The following is a 22,012-nucleotide window of genomic DNA, read 5'->3' as shown; positions in this document are numbered from 1 at the left end:
GTACAACTAAATAATGCTACCAGTTTCAGATATGTTTCTAGTCCTATATATAATGCAAATTTTCTGATTTACTGATTCCATTATGTCTATGTATTATTGGACTAAACACCTTGAGTACTAGTTCCAATGTCTTACATTTTAAATATGTCTTGTCACTTGCCTGATGCCAATATAGTCATTAGCAGCTTATTGCTAAACGCAATAACTCCTGCTTTGAATGATGACTTCTGAATAATACTGAATAATGTTTTGTATATTACTACTTACTACATAAATGCTTTGTAACTGTCCAATGAGTGCCAATACATATTGGAATGAGATAACTTACGAATAATAAATGCTTTGTAACTGGCCAATGAGTGCGAATAATCATTGAAATGAGATGACTTATGAAAAATGTTTTGTAACACTCCATACATACTACATAAACGCTTTGTAGCTGGCCGATGAGTGCCAATAATTATTCAAATCGGATGATACACTAGTGTAGCTCTGAATGATAACTAGCATAAGACTTAATGTATCCTTCACCTTCTGACCTAATTACCACCAATTACTACGATATCCTTATGTCCTGTCCATCCTCATGATCATGGAGCACTCTGGTTTTTTTCACTAATTCTACATTGATGTAAGATTATGGATTTTACAAGAATGTGGTGTTGACATCAATCTGTCCACCACTGACTAAAGGACCTACTGTTTGGTGTACCTAATGTACTACCAAAATGATAACATTCACTATTTATACAACATTTCAGTGTCTTGGTTACACTAATAAATACTTCAGGGAAGAGAACTTCAGATTGTCTCACTTGGTGTAGTGCTTCTGTAGAAAGATATGGACTTTAAGTGCAGCTATGTGCAACCCACTGTGCTACAACCATGGTGCTATCCTTTCCATTCCTTTCCTAGTTCTTGTACAAATGCTTAAGACTGACATAGTGCGTATGCACTTTATTTCATTTCTTAATGTGTTCAGTTCTTGTAAAAATTATAAAGACTTCTACAGTGCAAGTGCACTTCACTTCATTTGTTAATATGAGCAGTTCTCGTTAAAATGATAAACGCTTTGAGAGTGAATGTGCACTTTATCTCATTTCTTAAAGTGTTCAGTTCTTGTCAAAATACTGAAGACATATTCAGTGAATTTGTGCTCTTTCACTTCTTAGGATGTTTTGTAATCACTGCTTGTACACTTTATATCATTTCTTAATATGCTCTGTACTAATTTTATTTTTCAATAATATATATATATATATATATATATATATATATATATATATATATATATATATATATATATATATATACTCTGTGGCTGAAGACTTAGTAAACTAAATAGGTTAGAGAACTTCGTTGCCCATGGCAAGTCCAACTGACACACCATCGCTGCCAAATTCCCCCCCCCCCCCCCCCAATGAAGGGTTACGTGTTACGAAAGAGGTTCATGACTAAGGAATTTATTGCTATCACACTCGAGCACACGTAATTTCGATGGATTACTCATGCGCTGCCTGTGATATGTATGCTACAATAGAATCGCAGACCAGAGAGCAGTGTCGGCTGCAGTAGGAGCAGTGTCAGCTGCAGTAGTAGGAGCAGTAGCTCCCAGTCAGGCAGTTGGGTCGGACGTGGAGAGCGATGGCCGTGCGTGAAGGATGTAATATAATGTAAAAGCAGCGGCGAGTATATGTAATTTGTATCAACTGATTTTGTAATGTAGTTATATCAACTCACATGTAAATGTATTGTAAAATCTTTTACTAATAATCCTTCTTATAAAGATAACTTTTGACCATTATTCATCTGAATTTAAAGATTTTTACTAATTGCTCGCATCTGTTGTCATTCCTATTATCGTGAAGAAAAATCAGTTGTTTCTTTTTATACATAACAGATCTCGTGGCCAGCGTTGCACTGGGCTGGGCCAGAATAATTTCTTATAGGAGCAGATATATATACATGTCTTATCCGGCGACTTCATTGAGGTAAGATTTTTCATTGTATTCAGAATGACTTTTCAGGGCCATGACGCAGCATTGCTGACGTCCAAATTTACCAGTTTAGTTTCACAGTCAGTTAATTACTGAAAGGTTGTATGTGAGCCACAATTTTAGTGGGAGGTTGGTCACGTTTTTATTGCGAGGCTATAGAAATAAACTGTTGGGAGGTTACAACCCAATATAGAGACAGAGGAGATAAGAGAGGCATCCTACAGCAGAGAGAGGTTTACGTTAAAATACAGAGAAAGTACGCTCCCATAAGAGTCTGGCAACATAAACTAACCGGATAAAAATCAGTCACCCTTCGAGAAAGCACCAGAAGCATTATTTAATACCTTGTAATTCCACTTAGATTACATTATGAAGTGAGCCCTTAAAGTTGTGCACTTACGTCGCATCCAGGTTAAGAAATTCGCTGAGAATCTGAACGCGTAATTCCACCAAATTGAGCGGATGCTAGTGTTGGCGTTTTACCCGCTGTTCCAGCATGTCCCATAGATTGTCTAGGGGGTTCACGTCATATGATTTTGCAGTCCAATCGAGAAGTAACAGCGTGGAGGAGTGTTCAGAAAATCTCGATGAACTTTGACATTGTCGTCTTTATGTATCTGTGTTAGGAATTCTCTCTCAGTTACGTGACAGACTCCAAATGTTCATTGCATGTAGTTCCCGTCGCAATATACTCGCGCTAACACGTTTGGATGGACTTTCTTTAACAGCCTGCAGCAATTGCTGTTGCTTTCAGAAGCAATTTTGATTCACAAACCCTCCTCCCATCTAGAATCTCTTTCCAACCACAGTTCTGAGATAGTGTTTCGAGTCCACGGGTTTTACACCACTGCCACTTTGCCATTGTCGTCTTTATGTATCTGTGTTAGGAATTCTCTCTCCGTTATGTGACAGACTCCAAATGTTCATTGCATGTAGTTCCCGTCGCAATATACTCTCGCTAACACGTTTGGATGGACTTTCTTTAACAGCCTGCAGCAATTGCTGTCGCTCTCGGAAGCAATTTTGATTCACAAACCGTCCTCCCATCTAGAATCTCTTTCCAACCACAGGTCTGAGATAGAGTTTAGAGTCCACGGGTTTTACACCACTGCTTGCAGAGCGTTGAGTAGTCCCAACGCGAAACACCAACAAATCCAGCCACTTCACACACAACGTTACCATGGGCATGACAAATGCGAATGACCGTTTTAGCCTTCCTGTCGCGTCGTTACATTTACCCACCTTTACATACAACTTCCGCTTGAAACGTAAATTTCTCACTGATCGCTACTGCCTATGCTCACGTAAAGGCTCTGCGCGTGCGGTTGAGCATGTGACTTCATCACTGCGCCATCGATAAAGGCTTAACGACTCATCTGTGCTTGCACAGTGGGGTGACTAACCTCGTGAAATGACCGGGACGGCAAAACCAGAAAATTTCCAGCTACGACGGAGACTTACCATCAATCGGTCTTCACGCACAGCGTTTTGAAATGGAACAGAAAAGGGGTAAATTGTTGGTGATACTGGCAGTACACACCGTAAGGCAGCTTTCGGAATATAAATGTAGGTGCTGCATACTATGACTGCACCGCACCTGTAATTGCAGTTCGTTTCTGTGGTTGACAGTTCTGTCTGATTTGGCAGTTTCGTTTCTCCCCTAACGGCGCTGTCTTACGAACACGAGGTTAGCTTAATTGATGTTGTCTTAATGCAGTGAATTTTACACCTCACTGATATGCAGAGCCTAGAACAGCAGACGCTTCTTACGAAATCCAGATGATAAACGCCCGATTCAAAGGTTAGCAGCTGACTTTAAATAAAAAAGAATGTAATGTAACGCAAATTAACAGTGCGAAGGACCAAGTGTGGCTCTACTATTCGATTGGTGCTCAGTTAGTACTTTCAGTCACAACATAAAGCGTCTGCGAGCGACTCTAACCTCCAACATATATTTACCTCTGCTGAAGGCAGTTACAAGTCTCAGATTTATTGGGTGTATCTTAAGGAAGTGCATGCAGCACACGAAAGATATGCGTTACAAATTCCTCTTTAGAGCAAGAAGTTCTTTTATGCGGTCCTTGCCGAGTTACGTAAACTGTAAAAGATACAGCATGTGGCCAAATGCATACGGACACTCCTACGTGTTGCATAATCGACCACTAGATGTCATGAGAGGCAGAGCCACTCATGTAAAAGGAGACGGGAGTATTTGCTGTCTATGTAAAAGGAGACGGGATTATTTGCTGTCTATGTCAAAGGAGACGGAAGTATATGCTGTCTGTAGAGAGGGAGTAGCAGTGGAATGGGTCAGAAGAGCTCAGTGGCCTTGAAGATAGACTAGTCAAGGAATGTAACCTGAGCGACAAACCCATTAGTGACATTTCAACTTCTCTAAATGTGTCCAAAGCGATTGTTGGCGTTGTAACAGTAAACGACCAGTGCAAAACCAAGACTTTTCAGAGGTGCCATAAACAACGAAACAACTGGGCCTGATTTTGGGAGTGATTCTGAGTCGTGAATTACAGTATATCTTGTGACAATCAGATGGATGAGTTTGGATTTGGTGAATTCCTCAGAAACGTTACGTGCTGTCAAGTGTAGTGCCAGTAGTGACATACGGAAGAGAGAGTGTAATGGCATTTGGGTTGTTTCCACAGCACTTGTTATTCAGCAATTTACGGACTCTCATCTTTTATGTCACACCTTTCACTAATAGTATTATATTCTTTGACACTGGTAGGTCCGTTCCGTGTTCTTTTAAACACAGCGTCAAGTGCGAGAAAGGTGTTTTTTGAGGTAAGAGTGTGGTCAACTTACTTAGCTTAAAACAGCACTAAGTAGAGAAAGATATGAACATATTTTACAGCACTGCGTAATGCGTGTACACTAGAGAAATATTTTATAGCAATAACTCCGCAAACAGCTCTATCTTCAATCAATTTGTTAAGAAACTACCGGTTTCTTAGGTTAGAGCCACATCATCAAGAACATATAAAAATTAAAATACGGTAAATAACACGGCGGAGACTCTAGAAGGCTCAACTTTGATATCAAAAACCATAACGTCCCCAGGGTGGATAGTCAATAAATAAAATGTTGGGTGGCCGAAAACATTTTATTCCATGTAACAACGACTTGTCCTTCATATCTTCTGGAATAACGTACCAATTTTCCCCCTGTTTACCGAACTCTGATTTCTTTCTAGCTCAGTTTAGCTTTTGCACGTTTAAATTTCTAAAAAAAATTCGCCGCACCATCCTGGCGTCTACCGCAGAAACGTCACAAGCAGCTGCCACGTGAACTTTTCACTGAGTGCGTGCACTGCTAAAAGGGTTGCGTGGCAAAGTGAAATGGCAAATACGCATGTATTTTCAGTGTATTTTTTCAGGAAAATTGCCTCTAATTTTTGCTAATTGTATTTCTTGACGTTTTTTCGACCATGAATTCCACAGTTTTTAACCTGTTTTACGTTACGTACACAAAAAATAAACCTTTGTCTATTTCTTTATGTAATGATAATATTCTTGAACTATTATTCTTACTATACACTTTATTGATAGCCAGTTTTTTTATTCTTATGATAAAAATATTTCTGATGTTTCCCTCTGTGCCCGAAGATGAGGCAGTATTTAGTAAAGCTCATTGATTCCAGGTATTTAAGTAGTTGGTAAATACCCTTTCTATTGAGATAACCAGAGCAACATTGTTTTGATTGTTACATGAGAAGTGACTTTTGTTGATTCCCTATAGATACTGAGCAGCAGTAACACGTATAACAACATACATTTGGCGTAAGCTATCCATTTTTTTATACCGTTGAGGTACCATAATTTTTATTTTATGGAAGTATACGTATTATTATAGTATCTTATATAGTTACAAAATAGATTTTCAGTGACATGATGATCTGCTAGTAATACTGTTTCTCCTGCAAGAACTGTGTACGTAACTTCATAGCTTTATTTGAATAAGTATTAACAGTAATACCATTCAAAAGTGCTGTATGCTGTCGACATTTAAACGTAAGGCATTTTGTTATTCATTGCCATGATTGTCTCTAAAAAACCATTTCAGTACGTTTCTTGCTATTTAATGTAGTTGCATGACAAATTTAATTTCGTGTACGTTTATTGGCTGGTTATTACACATACATGATATTTAGAAACCACTCACTTGAAATCAAAACAGGGGGTAGAGAACATTAAAACAAATACATGTATTTATGGTACACACAGTTTGTCTCCGGCTAGATTCCTCAAAGCCTTACGACAATCTTGGCCATTACATAGGGAATTGTAGTGGTTTACAGTGTGCATCATTTGTGTAACCGCAGCCATCCAGAAGTTTTCTTTGTGCAACGAACAATTAACCGGCACAAAAATTGTAGCTCCTATTAGTGCTCAAGTGAATGGAGTATAAACACACTTCCAACGCAAACGTGCAGCATACTTCACGATTTTTTGACGTTTATTAGATATTGCTTTCACTGTGCTGCAAATTTAATGGCATGGAGTGTGTGTTGTTATGTATCCATCTGTGGTACAGCCCTACTTTCAGACTCAATCATTCTCGGTGTCGCAATTTTGACTTACTAGCACATTTTTGTGCCGTAAATGAAGGAGTTAGAAGGGGTTTCACCAGCAGACAGACCACCGCAACCTACATTTACAACAGCAATGACTGCATCACCGTACAGTGCACAGTATAATTACCACACCCTTTTTACCACGTCACAGATCGAAATTAAAATAATAGAGATCAAAGGATGGTCGTTGCGACCCACACAAATGAATATTCTCAGCGTTCGCCTAGCAAGATACTGTCGTATGTTCTTGTCTAATAGACTAACGATGTCGGCTATAACCAGTAGTTACTCACATCACTGTCGGTAACTGCTTAAGTTATTGATCCAACTTTCCGAGGATGTAAGTCTGATTCGTAGTGTACCGCAGGTACAATACTTCGGCGATCAGACGCTGACAGACTGTCAGTTTAGATCACTATGGTAACATGTACGACTCTAGAAATATTCTGCCCCCTGGGCACAATGAACCGGGGGTAATTCCGTGAACTATTCATTCAACTATTACATTTAACACACTGTTATACGTGTGTGTGTGTGTGTGTGTGTGTGTGTGTGTGTGAACACTGAGTCACACAATTCCACCTTACTCGTGTGAACGCATAACCAAATGTACAACGACCTTATCTCACATGTTTTCCGATATTCTTTACTTTACTCCAGCAGTTTCAGCATTTAACTTAGTTTTGCCGTCGCAGAACAAATATTTTTCCTGTTTATGGTTCTTACGCTTGTACTAGAAGTTAATGTGTCTTGGGTGCAAAGCGAAATTCAGACAAAACTATAATATTTACGCAGTTGTATGGTGCAGAAGTAAAGCTGCCTTAGTGTGAATATGTTCTAACGATTCGATAAGAAAATCATGTTAGCGTATATATCTCTACTGCAAGCAGAATACCCCGGCTACAATCGACGTTTGATGGTTAACGTCCTGTAAAACACAGTTGTATCCAACAGAGACAAAAGTGTCTTAAATGAACTACTGTTTGACAAAAAGTTAAACATTTGCTTGAAAATGTCGTACTCCGTCTTCTTGTTGCGGGGACCCCACAGCTGTTATCGCATCCCACATCTCTGTCGCCAAACTCCTCGAATTCGCCATTCTTCCTTTTCCTCTTGTATTCCTCTTCTGTCCATCGCTTCTCGGATACCATTTCTATGGTCGTCCTCTTCTTTCCGATCCAGGCGCTTACTATGAAAGCATTCCCTTGAGCCGTCTGTCTTGTTCAATTCTTTTGACATGCCCGAGCCATCCAAGGTATCTTTCTTCTATTCTATACGTAATACAATAATGAGTCTTTGTCCTGCCTCTTATTTCTCCATTTCGTACGTGGTCAAGTCGGGATTCTCTATATACGCCTCTCAAGTTCTCCATTTATAATGCTTGCTTTTGAAACTATCCATTACCATTTCAATGGCTACTAAGTGACGAACGTACGACAACACGTGAACTTCCATTTTGGGAAATATCATTCTGTAAGTATGGCAGTTCAAAGGTTAAAATGCCGTATTTACAGAGAAATATTTCCTAAAATGGAAGTACAGAGGTTGTAGAACGTTCGTCACTTTTTAGTCACTGAAGTGCCATCTTTCAAATAAGTGAGTATAAAAACAGCAGAGAGGAATAGTATGCACATTTGGCAAGGGAAATAAGGAAACATGCTATCCGTATTGCAATGTCCGGTATGAAAAGCAAACTAATCGTATTACACAGTTCTTTATCATGTGTTGTTCCACTCCACTAAATTTTAACCCTTTCACTGAAACATATGATTTGCACTTCGATCACGGATAATGAAAGGATTCACGTCCTTCAGCTATCCAGTTTCGTTAAAAAATGACTTCTTAGGTACTGCGTGTGTTCTCACACATTGGTTAAGACAAATGTTTATCTTTTTGGCATAAAATTTCACAGTTACGAAAATGTGGGCTTGCGGGGCAGCTTTGATGCAAAACACTTTTGTTTAATTTTTTCACCAAGCCAGTTTTAGTGAAAATATCACCATCATCAGTGCGTTTCTTTATTCTAAATCATGCAGAATTAGCATCGTTCCAAAGCATTACAAAAATGTGTGTCTAGTTCCTGATGATGTGAAGTGTGAAGAATGAAGTTTCAGGTGGCATATATTAGAAGAATAACAGCTATAACAAAGAACGTAGGAAACAACATGTAGATAAATATCTACGAAATCTGCCACTGGATATGCCTTGGAAAAATTAAGGCAAAACGTGTGTGGCACAAAAATTGTGTTTTATTCACTTGTGACTAGACGGCTCCAGAGTAATAATTGTCAGTATACCCTAACATTACAGAAACGTTATTACATGTGTACTGTTTGGCTCCATACACTGTTTTGTGTAAATAGTTTTATAAAACCTTTTTACATAAGAGACTGTGCGTGGTTTCTGTATCTGTTGCCGTTTTGTCGGCAAATTTTTTCGTAATACAACATGTCATCTGGAACGGTATGAGCTACAGTAATGAACAAATCTCAACATGTGAACTTGAAAAACTGTTTTATACTATTTGGAGCTCTGTTAGCGTCGTGGATACAGTTTTGGGAGGCAATGGGTTGTAACGTAACCTGTCATACATTCAGATTCGTTGGGCAGCTTATCATTTCTCTAAAAGCACAGAAAAACCTAATTTAACACCCTGACAGTAATTGAAAACATTCCAGCATCCTTGTTTAACCCTAAGTCCAAGATGTAGTCTTTTATGTGCAGTAATTATCTCCTATCATTCATTATCGGGGTAAACGGTTGCTGCATTTCAGAAGATGTAAGTCAGGTACGGTATTTAGGGGGTGATGGTTTTCATTTATTAAGCGTCCTGCGAAAGTGGAATGTGTACTACAGTCTTTTAGAACAGTGACACACACTGATGGCAATATCTTCGCTGAAACAAGTTTCCAGAAGAAATATATACCGTCGTCACAAGATGAAGAGATGGAGATAGAGAAAGTATATGCGGATATTGAAACGGTAATACAGTGCGTAAATGGAGGTGAAAATCTAATAGTCATGGGGGAGTGGAATGCAGTTGCACGAGAAGGAGTCGAAGAAAAGGTTATTGTAGAATGTGGTGTAGGGACAAGGAATGAGTGAGTAGAAAGACTAATTGAGTTCTGTAATCAAGTTAAGATAGTAATAGCGAATAATCTGTTCAAGAATCACACTAGAAGGAATCACACTTGGAAAAGGCCAGATGATGCAGAATGATTTCAGTAACATTACATTGTATTCAGACCGAGATTCTCAAATAAGATACTGGATTGTAAGACGTATGTAGGAGCATATATAGACACAGATCACGATGTAGTGGTGATGAAGAGTAGTCTGATGTTTAAGAGATTAGTCAGGAAGAACCAATACACAAAGAAGTGGGATGTGCAAGCAGTAGGGAATGACGAGATACGCTTGAAGTTCTCTAAGATTGAAGAGGAATGAACAAAAAAGGGCAATCACATAAGCTAGAAAGAGAAAGATAGGTAGAGAGAAGGTAACTGCAAAAAACCGGTGGGTAACAGAAGAAATACTTCGCTTGATCGACGAAAGAAGAAAGTGCAAAAATGTTCAAGGAAATTCAGGAACACAAAAATACAAGTCATCCAGGAATCAAATAAATAGGAAGTGCAGGGAAGTTAAGGTTAAGTGCCTGCAGTAGAATTGTGAAGGAATGTAAAAGGTTAGTATTGCTGGAAGGACAGACTCGCGATACAGAATGCCAAAACATCAGCGGAAAAATTAAAGGCGAGGGTGTTAGTACTAATAGTGTGATAGGCATACCACTGTGAAATGCAGGGAAGAGCTGTGGGGAAAGAGAAGGCCTCTATGAGAGGAATATTTGTCTGATGTGATAAAAGAGAACACAGGAGTTGACATAAAATAGATAGTGGATTCAGTATTAGAATCAGAATTTAAGGCAGCTTTGAAGGACTTAAAATCAAATAAGCCAGAAAGGATAGACTACATTCCACCAGAATTTCTAAAAACTTTGGGGGAAGTGGGAACAAAACAACTATTCACGATAGTCTGTAGAATGTATGAATCTGGAGACATATCATCGACCTTTCCGAAATATATCATCCATACAATTCCGAAGATTGTAGGAGTCGGCAAGTGTGAGAATTATTGCACAATCATCTTAACAGCTCATGCAACCAAGTTGCTTACAAGAATACACAGATCAAGGTTTTGATAGATGATGGTCATTTTGACTTTAGGAAATGTAAATGTACCAGAGAGACAGTTCAGACGTTGCAATTGATAATAGATATGTGACTAAAGAAAAATCAAGACACATTCATAGGATACGTGTACCTGGAAAAAGCCTTCGAAAATGTAGAAAGGCGCAGGACGTTCGAAATGCTGAGAAAAGCTATAGGGAAGGTTGGCAACATACAATATGTACAATAGAAAAGAGGGAATAATAAGAGAGGACGTCCAAAAACGAAGTGCTCGGACTAAAAAGGGTGTAAGGAATGGACGTATACATTTAACCCCTATTTTCCAATCTGGACATCGAAGAAACAATGATGGAATTAAAAGAAGGATTCAGGAGTAGTATTAAAATTCAAGACGCACAATACCAATGATACGATTCGCTGATGACATTGCTATCCTGACTAAAAGGAACTGTCTAATGAGTACGGAATATGGATTGAGAATAAATGGAAGAAAGACCAAATTAATGAGAAGTACAGAAATGAGAACAGCTAGGAAATTAATATCAGGAGGAAGTTACCGACTTCTGTTATGTAGGCCACAAAATAACTAGTGATGGACGGAGCAAGGAGAACATCAACAGCTGACTAGCACTGGCAAAAAGGGCATTCCTCGCCAATAGAAGTCTGCTAGTATCAAAGAAAGGCGTTAATTTGAGGAAGAAACATCTGAGAATGTATGTTTGCAGCACAACATAGTGTGATAGTGAAGCATCACTGTGGGAAAACCCGAACAGTAGAGAATCGAAGCATTTGAGATGTGATGCTATAGACGAATGTTGAAAATTAGGTGGACTGATAAGGTAAGGAATGAGGAAGTTCTGCGCAGAATCGGAGAGAAAAGGAATATGCGGAAAACACTGACAGGGAGAAGGGACAGGTTGATAGGACATCTGTTAAGACATCGGGGAACAACTTCTAGGTACTATTGGGAGCTGTTGAGAGTAAAAACTGTAGAGGTAGACAGAGATTGGAATACACCCAGCAAATAATTGAGGAAGTACGTTGTAAGGGATACTCTGGAATGAAAAGGAATTCTTGGGGGAGCACATCAAACCAATCAGAAGACTGATGACATAAAAAAGCAACCAATTTGGTATATGATTTATGCTCTTTCTCATGCGGAACTTCATGAAATTATTCTGTGCCACAAATTACACGATAATTCGTCAACACCCAAACAGATTCGGTTATTACGAGACTTTACTTGATTAGATGTTATTGACTCAGTATTATGTCACAACAGTCGATCTGATATTCGGCGCACGTCAGAGTTCCTCCGAATCCAACAACGTTCTCCCCTAATAATAGTGCGTCTGCTGAACTGATCCCTATCCACGGCATCAGTGATGTCACACAATCTACTTCAAGAAATATTAACGCTTCTCCGCTCCCTTGGAAGCTTCCATCGGTCTGTAGCGCAGAGATGTCAGTGGCTGAAAACTGCGCAGTATTTGTATTTAAGTCACAGTTAGTATTCCTCTGCCAGCCATCGAAACTTCTGAAAGCGTTAGTCTGAATTTCCGTTAAGCGTTTTTGGCGGCACGAGCATCTCCTTTCCTGGCCAGTTGTTGCCCGTGCTCCCCGATGGCTCGCTTGAATTAGGATCATGAAGCTAAGTTAAAATTCAAGTATCTCGTGCTTCTTCTCTCGAGTCACGATGCGGTTTATACCAAATATGAGCTAATTAATGTTTACATACGTCTACAAATAACTGCACATGATTACGTCTCTATTTGATTATTTTCCTGTTACACCTCATTAATGCTGTGGTGTGCTTGCAAGTTGGTATGACAGACTACGGCCACTTTTGATATTCATGCTAATTTGGTGAATTAAAATGAAGTAAGACAATAAGCCTTCTTCAAAGATATAACCTCTGAGCAATGAAAGTCAAACGAAATTATGATACTGGCGAATAATGAAGCATTTCTGCAATCAGTTTATTTGGCAAGCGACTTCCGCTTGAAAATGGTTGAAATGTATTTTGTACTGCTCTTTCCTGTCGCTGAAAGGTACAAACGTTTTATTTATCTTTTCTGAAACAACACTATCGTCCAATGAACGTGATCTGCCCCAAAAAGGTAATTTCTGGAAGCAGTGTAGAAAGAACGAGTAATTCAAGGATGACACATAGAAAACAATTTCATGAGAAAACATTAAGAATTAACATATTGCTTATAAATACAGAGTTTATTGAGTTTTTGTATATAAACGTACGGACCTTGAAATTGAAAGATATGAAACACAGTGGGAAAATAATCAGCTACATTTTCCGGAAACCTCAGTTACTCTTTTTGTTGCGTCCTGTAAATTAGTCGTATGTGCGTTTAAACGCTGCAGATGGCATGGTTAGATACCAGTGAACGATTATGGACCGAAGCTATACACTTTTGGAAAGAGATTTTCCTGAATATAGGTTTGTTCCCGTATATGTTTACTGGCTATAGTTTTCTGACCAAGAAAAAATTTAAAATTATACATCCGTTTTTTTTAGATTTTATGGTACTGTAGCAAGCTACTTCCGTTGGTATTGTTTTACTACCAGTTACACCCGGCTACGCTTGTATATGGTAGTTTCTTATCGTTTTAAAATCACTAACAACAGGAACACAATCCACAGTAACGCGTTTTGAAAGTCAAGCTCCAATCATAAAACTGTCTGAGGTATTCTTACATAAACTGCGCATTAAGACCACTCAATATTTCTGTGGATTATATTTCCAAACTTAGTGATCGCACGCTAAGAAATTTATTACGTTTACATTGATAGTCACTATCTGTGATCCTTGAGCTAGACGATATTAGGAGTTTTGTTATGTTCAGTGAAGATAAGTAAACTAGTAATTTCTCAGTATGTAGTGGAGTAAATATGGACGAGATCATGTTGAAAAGTAAGGCCTCTAATTTTTTTATATGAAAACTGTTAAGACTTTTTAAACAAAATAATCTTATTAACATTCTACATCTTCATTCTTGATGTATACATTTTTGCATCCGTCTGCCGCTAGAAGGCTACGAAATGTAACGAGTAACACGGCTATGTCGGTGCGTGAGAAACAGCCTGATGTAGTCGAAGATTTCGACTCCTTCAGCATTACAATTCCAGACCACAAACGAGTGTTGAGACGCCTGCAACTATCCGACGCCTTCGGTTAACGGTCGTCGGTAATCCTCCATACAGCTACGATTTGGGCCCATCTAATTTTCATCCGTTTCTCAGAACTTAAAGAAAACCTTCGAGGACTTCACTTTGTTAGTGAGAAGGCGGTGCAAGCAGAATTGAGTTTGTGACTCTGTCAAAAATTATGAATATTTTACAATGAGTATAAATAAAGTGGTGTACCGTTGGGAGAAATATGTTCGTCGCCGAATGGCTATGTTTGGGAATAAATATTAAGACATGAAGAACAAAGATGCAGAATGTTAATAAAATTTGTATTATTCAAAAAGCTTTAAGAGTTTTCTCGGTAAAAATTTGGAGGCCTTAGTTTTTAGCACGGTGTGGATCATACTGAAATGCAGCCTCACTGAAAGTCTCCCACGATCTACATTTAAAGACGCAACATATCTCTGTTTGTCGTACAGTATGTAAACGACGCCATCTTTGTGATCCTTGAAGCGCCTCAGAAGCTATAAAAGACGCGTGACGCACAGCATCTATAATGTGACCGGCTTTTGACTGTTCTAGCATCATCCTGCTTGAAGTTCTCCACCAAAGTTCCGGAGGATCTGATATTGCTCGGAGTTTTATTGGGTTCGGACACAAATAATATTAATAATATGTTCACTAAGGCCTTACCGACTAATAGCTATAAACATGGTTCTCGCGCTTACCGTTGGATTGTACTAGTGTAGCTCCACAATATTACTCCCCAAAAACTGTCTAGCTTGGCCAGGTAGTGCAAAAAATCTTTGAAAATTTCCAAGTCTGTCCGCATGAGTAAAAACTGGATTCGCACTTACGCGGAATAATCTACCAACTCTCCGAGTCACCGTCTTCCGTGCAAACGATTCTGCGTCCCTAGTTGACAGTCTTAAGGGTCTATTTTTTATAATTTCTAAAGGAGCCTTTGTTCTTCCCATGGACGAAGGTATCTCCATGCAAAATTTCATCAAAATCGTGTCTGATATTTAGTCGAGAAAACGTAGTAGACAGAGCTACATTCGCTTTTGTAATCTTATATGAATGCACTTGACCAAGGTTGAAAATAATGATGAGTCAATCACTTAACGGGATCCTGCTGATGTGTCTACAACATGCGAGGTGTATACTACTGAGACGTTCCTTGATTAGATTTTCAGTGTCAGTCAGAGATATTATGATTCCAAGCTATACTCGGTATAGTGTTTCGGCTACAGCGATGAGAATGTTGTCCTGTAACATTCCGTTCTATATACCGTCTATACTGTGCGTCTGTCTAGTTGAAATGATGCTGAAGTATGTACTTGTGAAACTTCTTCATAGGATTTTCAGATCAACGAATACAAACTCCTTCGCATCACGCACAAAAAAGACGAAGATCAAGGTTACCAAGCATGTAGGCTTGCTGATATGCTACGTTCACTCTCCTCCCCATTGTTCATTCATCAAACAAACATTCGTGCGATTAGACGTCTAATTCAATCAAGCGTAACAGAAATTTTATACTCAGAATCGCATCATATGTCACGATCTGAAATAAGCGCATTAAAAATTAGCTTCTATTGACTATAGATACTTCTGACGACAATCAGTTACTGATGAAACCTCAGTAAAATCTGAAAAAGTGGTATATGAAACGCACAAGTGAAAGTATGCCCCTGCATCTATATTTCGGTATCGACACTGTCAACAATTCTCTCAGGCTTAAAAAAACATCCAACTGTTGTTCTTTATTATCTAATTGCTGTTCTCTGTGCAGCGATCAATCTCATACAAAAGTTATGTGATAACCATATTTTGCGCCTTTGGCTGTAAATATTCATTTACACCAGTGGCCAATTACTGGCATTAGGCCAATTTCAAGCTCTCAGTTACTGCATTAATTTGTAAAACAACCGAAATTGGCCAATAGTAGAAAATAAATATTGTATTGTTCCACATGATGTGCAAGAGATATGACACGGGAGAAATAACCTCAGACTTCAGGAAAAATATAATTTCAGTCCCAGAGAAGACACTTGTTGACTGGTGTGAATACTACAGAACTATCAGTTTAGTAAATCATGACTGCAAAATACTGATGTGAATTATTTGGGGAATAATCAAAAAACTGCTAGAGACAGACCTAAAAAAAAATCGACCCGGTATCGGAAAAATGTAGAACACACGAGACAATACGGACTTATCCTAGAAGCAAGATTAAAGAAGACCAAACCTACTTTCATATCATGTGTAGGTTTTCTCACAGGAATAAGGTCGTTGACATTCTGAAGACAGCAGGGATAAAAAACAGTGAGTGCAAGGTAATTTACGACTTACACAGAAACTAAATTGTACTTACGTGATTCGAAAGACGTAAATGAGAAGCAGTGGATGAAAACGGAGTGACACTGTGGTGTGTCCTATCACCAAACGTATTCAGTCTGTAAACTGAGCAAGCACCAAAGCAAATAAATGAGATATACGTTCAGGTATGAAACTGAGAATATTCATTAACGAATATTAACTGTCAAGATCCAGTTTTGGCATAATAAATTTCTGTGGAAGCCTAGAAGTCATTGTTTCTTTAATACTACGGTACACCACGTGACAATAAATGAAAATCATTCAGCAATCTATCTGATAAGAACAGCTACGAGACTGTATGACGTATAACGAGATTTCTGATGTTTTCTAAGCTCGATAATCAGTGATATTATGTAACCAGAGTCTGCTTTCTGTACCCTTAGTTTTCACTAAGCACTCGAAATAGTAGCGTTATGTAATAAATTGCTTCAGCTACTCCACTGTAATCTGTTTAATCTGTTTTGTAGTGTTCGTTAGTAAATACACCATAAATGCATCCAGGGATCTACACTCCTGGAAATTGAAATAAGAACACCGTGAATTCATTGTCCTGGGAAGGGGAAACTTTATTGACACATTCCTGGGGTCAGATACATCACATAATCACACTGACAGAACCACAGGCACATAGACACAGGCAACAGAACATGCACAATGTTGGCACTAGCACAGTGTATATCCACCTTTCGCAGCAGTGCAGGCTGCTATTCTCCCATGGAGACGATCGTACAGATGCTGGATGGCCATTTCCACCTGGCGCCTTAGTTGGACCAGCGTTCATGCTCGACGTGCAGACCGCGTGAGACGACGCTTCATTCAGTCCCAAACATGCTCAATGGGGGACAGATCCGGAGATCTTGTTGGCCAGGGTAGTTGACTTACACCTTCTAGAGCACGTTGGGTGGCACGGGATACATGCGGACGTGCATTGTCCTGTTGGAACAGCAAGTTCCCTTGCCGGTCTAGGAATGGTAGAACGATGGGTTCGATGACGGTTTGGATGTACCGTGCACTATTCAGTGTCCCCTCGACGATCACCAGAGGTGTACGGCCAGTGTAGGAGATCGCTCCCCACACCATGATGCCGGGTGTTGGCCCTGTGTGCCTCGGTCGTATGCAGTCCTGATTGTGGCGCTCACCTGCACGGCGCCAAACACGCATACGACCATCATTGGCACCAAGGCAGAAGCGACTCTCATCGCTGAAGACGACACGTCTCCATTCGTCCCTCCATTCACGCCTGTCGTGACACCACTGGAGGCGGGCTGCACGATGTTGGGGCGTGAGCGGAAGACGGCCTAACGGTGTGCGGGACCGTAGCCGAGCTTCATGGAGACGGTTGCGAATGGTCCTCGCCGATACCCGAGGAGCAACAGTGTCCCTAATTTGCTGGGAAGTGGCGGTGCGGTCCCCTACGGCACTGCGTAGGATCCTACGGTCTTGGCGTGCATCCGTGCTTCGCTGCGGTCCGGTCCCAGGTCGACGGGCACGTGCACCTTCCGCCGACCAATGGCGACAACATCGATGTACTGTGGAGACCTCACGCCCCACGTGTTGAGCAATTCGGCGGTACGTCCACCCGGCCTCCCGCATGTCCACTATACGCCCTCGCTCAAAGTCCGTCAACTGCACAAACGGTTCACGTCCACGCTGTCGTGGCATGCTACCAGTGTTAAAGACTGCGATGGAGCTCCGTATGCCACGGCAAACTGGCTGACACTGACGGCGGCGGTGCACAAATGCTGCGCAGCTAGCGCCATTCTACGGCCAACACCGCGGTTCCTGGTGTGTCCGCTGTGCGTGCGTGTGATCATTGCTTGTACAGCCCTCTCGCAGTGTACGGAGAAAGTATGGTGGGTCTGACACACCGGTGTCAATGTGTGCCCTTTTCCATTTCCAGGAGTGTATTTCAAATAGGGTACCTAACCACATTTCATAATTATAGTCACATAGGTCGTCTACTTACATCACTCATCGAATATAACATGATCCTAGAACTGTTTAATGGGACTACATCAAGTAGAGATGTATGGAGGACATGTAGGTGGTCGTCATAAGCACGGGTTCATTAAAGTAATACAGGAAAAGATGAACTTGACTTCCGCAGTCTTGAGTGGGAACGCATAACCAGTTGTACTGTGCATCACCTAAAATGTTTTAAACGTGCTCGTGGCTAAACTGAAAGACATTTATGGAGGTTTGGTAGCAGGAGATGATATCATAAAATGAAAGACTAGAGGCAATAAATGGGTTTTGCTATTTGGACAACAACATCACTAATGATGCCCGAAGAGTAAAGAATTTAAGTTGCAGCCTGACAACGGTAAGGAAAGCGTTTCTGAAGAAGAGACAGTTGCTAACATTTAATATCAATTTAAGTGTTACTAAGTTGTTCCTGAATGTTTTTCTGGAGTATAGCTCTGTATAGAAGTAGGAAGTTGCCAATAAACAATTAAGACGAGATGAAAGTACAGACCTCTGAAATATGATGATATTTATAATAGAATGCTATAGATTGAATTGGTAGATCGAATAATAAATGATGAGGTGCTGAATGGAATTGGAGATAAAAGTAATTTATGGCACAACTTGAACAGAAGAAGAGAGCGGTTGATAAGACACATCCAGAGGCACCAAGGAGTGGTTCGTTTGGTACATGAAGGAAGTACAGGTGTAATAGTAGAGAGGAACCTACGCTTGAACAAAGTAAGCACATTCAGATGGATTTAGGTTGCAGTAGATTTTCAGGTAAGAAGACGCCTACTTGGGATAGACTGGCATGGAGAACTGCATGAAACCAGTCTTCGGACTGAAGATCACAGTAAAAACAAGTTAAATCCTATGATTGGTTGTATGTTCTCGATTACCTGTCCCTCTAAAATATTTTCCCTCAAAGAAATCGTTATATTCATGCCATCCTGCCCTTTTGCTTCCATAACACACATTACGTATAATGGTGTAGCTATTACATCACAGCCTCCCTTAATTACTTTATAAGATATTTATTTCGCCCTGTATTCATTTGTTACTACCATTTTAAATTTATTTATCTCCAACTAGTTTTCTATTAATATTTGGTTTGTGGGGAGCTTAAGTTAACTACGCGGTTAACAGCGCCCGTACAAAATTGCAATCTTTTCACTGTCCAATCTCGCCACTTTTCCCGAATTATGATGAAATGATGATGACAACACAGACACCCAGCCCCTGTGCGGAGAAAATCTGCGACCTGGTCAGGAACCAAAACCGGTCATCCGTGATCCAGAGACGGCAACGCTAGCTGTTAGACCACAATCTGCGGATCGTAAGAATTCTACTCCCTAAAACAAGTTCCGTGCAGTCCTATCTATCGTTTTGATGATTTAATGTTTTCGTCCAGAGCCATTAGTTCGCCTCATTCTAGAAAAACAAATGGAGTCGTTTCGTTTCCTTTTCATAGGAGCGATCACATTTCAATTCTAACTTCACACGCTGTTTCACTACTAAAATCGTTTACAAAATCACCAGTCGACACCTCTTGCGATACAAACGTATTTCAAACAGCGATGTTTTTAAAAAAACGCCAGTTGCTGCCGACGAGTGACTATCAACGTCGACGTGTTCACCAATATCAGTTACCTGATCATCTCGTGTCATATCGTCACCTCCACAACACCAAAGTACGAATGGGCTTCCGTTCTGACAGCACATCATGTAAGTCCACAAGACACAACACAAAACATAACAAACTATACAAATGATCTGTGGTTTATGAAATTAACTTTGCCGAATGTATAAGCCTTTACGTGAGACAAACAGAAATTTTGCCATTACATTTAGAGAAGACGTTAATACCAGTTACAATAAGAAATCTTCGTTTGGGAGTCATCTCCAGACGACCAAACACGAACTGATTAACATCGAAAGTGTCTTAGAAATTTCTTAGAAATTCTTCATCGAAGCCGACCTAAAAATAGGAGTTCCTAAACCGTCTTATAAGACGGGGTGTTTACATTTCGTTGGAATTCGTGAACTTTTGCTCTTGGCAAATATTCTAGGCATACACGTGTTACTACTTACGACCTGTTTCATCCTTCCTAGGTTTGCTCACATTTGTGTATCACTTATATGTATGATACTCTGGTGTGATTGTATGTGACTGTTTTACGTGTGTAGTTCTGTCTGACAGCCTGCATCCATCGCCTCGTATTCTGAAAGAAACATAATTAGTTAAGACTGCTACTATAGAGTGTGTATAGTATATTCTTGTTAATGGTTGTTAATTCTGATCCATTTACTCTTCATGACAAGGAATTGCTTTTCTTTCTTTCACTCTGAGGGTAAAATTTCCATTTTATAGTAAACCACTGTGCTTTCTTTAATTTATTTTCTGAAAATAATGGATATGGATTAATATCTTACATTTAAATCACATACCAATTAAATGAAAACTTGTTTATAGTGATATGACTAAGTATACAGGATAGCATGACAGAAAACGTATTACGGCAAAACCATAGACAATTTTCGAGTGCAAAAAGTGTACACACGCTATCATAATGTAGTAGGAAAAAACATAGAATAGTCAAGATATTGATTTATCATAAGACAAAAATGTTAAAGTCAACTGGTGTTTGTTACATCTTAAAGATTTCATAGTGCATGCAGAGAAAAATTCTACTTTCGGTAGGAAAACTATCATACATACACAAAAAGATGGAAAATGTGTACGGTCTGATATATAACTACAAGAAAAGCGACCTGCTAACATTACCTTGCCGGGCACTTGCAAATAAAAAATATGATCATCATCAGTAAGTAGTCACATACATAAAATTGCATAAGTGGTCATATAATTAATAGGAAATGGCAGTACAGCGTAATAAATCATAAAGAATGTTCATTCAATAAAGGGTTTAATATTGGAAATATGGCAATTGCCATTGCTTTTTCTAGATCTCAAAGTTTCGAAGTGCACTACATTGTGGTGAGGGATGCTGCGAATTCTATAGTGACCTGCGTATAGAATTTCAAATGTCTACATTTGCTCTTTCCTCTGTTGGATAAATTGTGTGTGCGTACTAATATCTTCTGTCCAATGTGAAATTCACGGTATCTACAAACCCGTTTTTGCTGTCTTCTCCGGCGCTCTGCGGCACGTTTGATGTTGTTGAGCGCAATGTCAATTATTTCATGGTGGCTTAGTCAACGAGATGTAGGAAAAGATACTTATTCTTCAATTTTGTTAGGTGGTTCAACATTTTTCAATATAACAGTCGGAGATAGCATAGTAGATTCATTTAGTATGGAGTTAATTACAGCCAGGAATGAGAGTATGTGTGTATCCCAATCAATATGTTTTTATGGCTGTATATTCTATATAGTTTACAATTCCTTTCATCACTCTCAGAAGAGTTCGAAGAAGCGTGATGCCTGGATACATAAATCGGAGAAATGCTTCTAGCTCGTAACATACGTGCCCATATCGCCGATCGAAATTGTGTCCATTGTCGGAAATTACTTCCAATACATGCAAAAACCTCTGTCAGCTCTGGGACTCGAACCAAAAATGTCAACAGCGGCCATGTGTCTCAATTTAACGGGTACCATAGGATTTAACGGAGGAATATGGGAAGTCGTGTCTGATTTAGCTTTCTGGCAGATTTTACATGACGCTAAAACTCGTCGAATACGTTTCTCCTTGTTACGGAAGTTTTGCCAGAGTGCGATTTGC

Source organism: Schistocerca gregaria, chromosome 3 (assembly GCF_023897955.1).
Source record: "Schistocerca gregaria isolate iqSchGreg1 chromosome 3, iqSchGreg1.2, whole genome shotgun sequence".
Taxonomy (NCBI): Eukaryota; Metazoa; Arthropoda; class Insecta; order Orthoptera; family Acrididae; genus Schistocerca; species Schistocerca gregaria.
The sequence above is the reverse complement of the archived record's forward strand: the minus strand, read 5'-3'. Positions refer to the sequence as shown.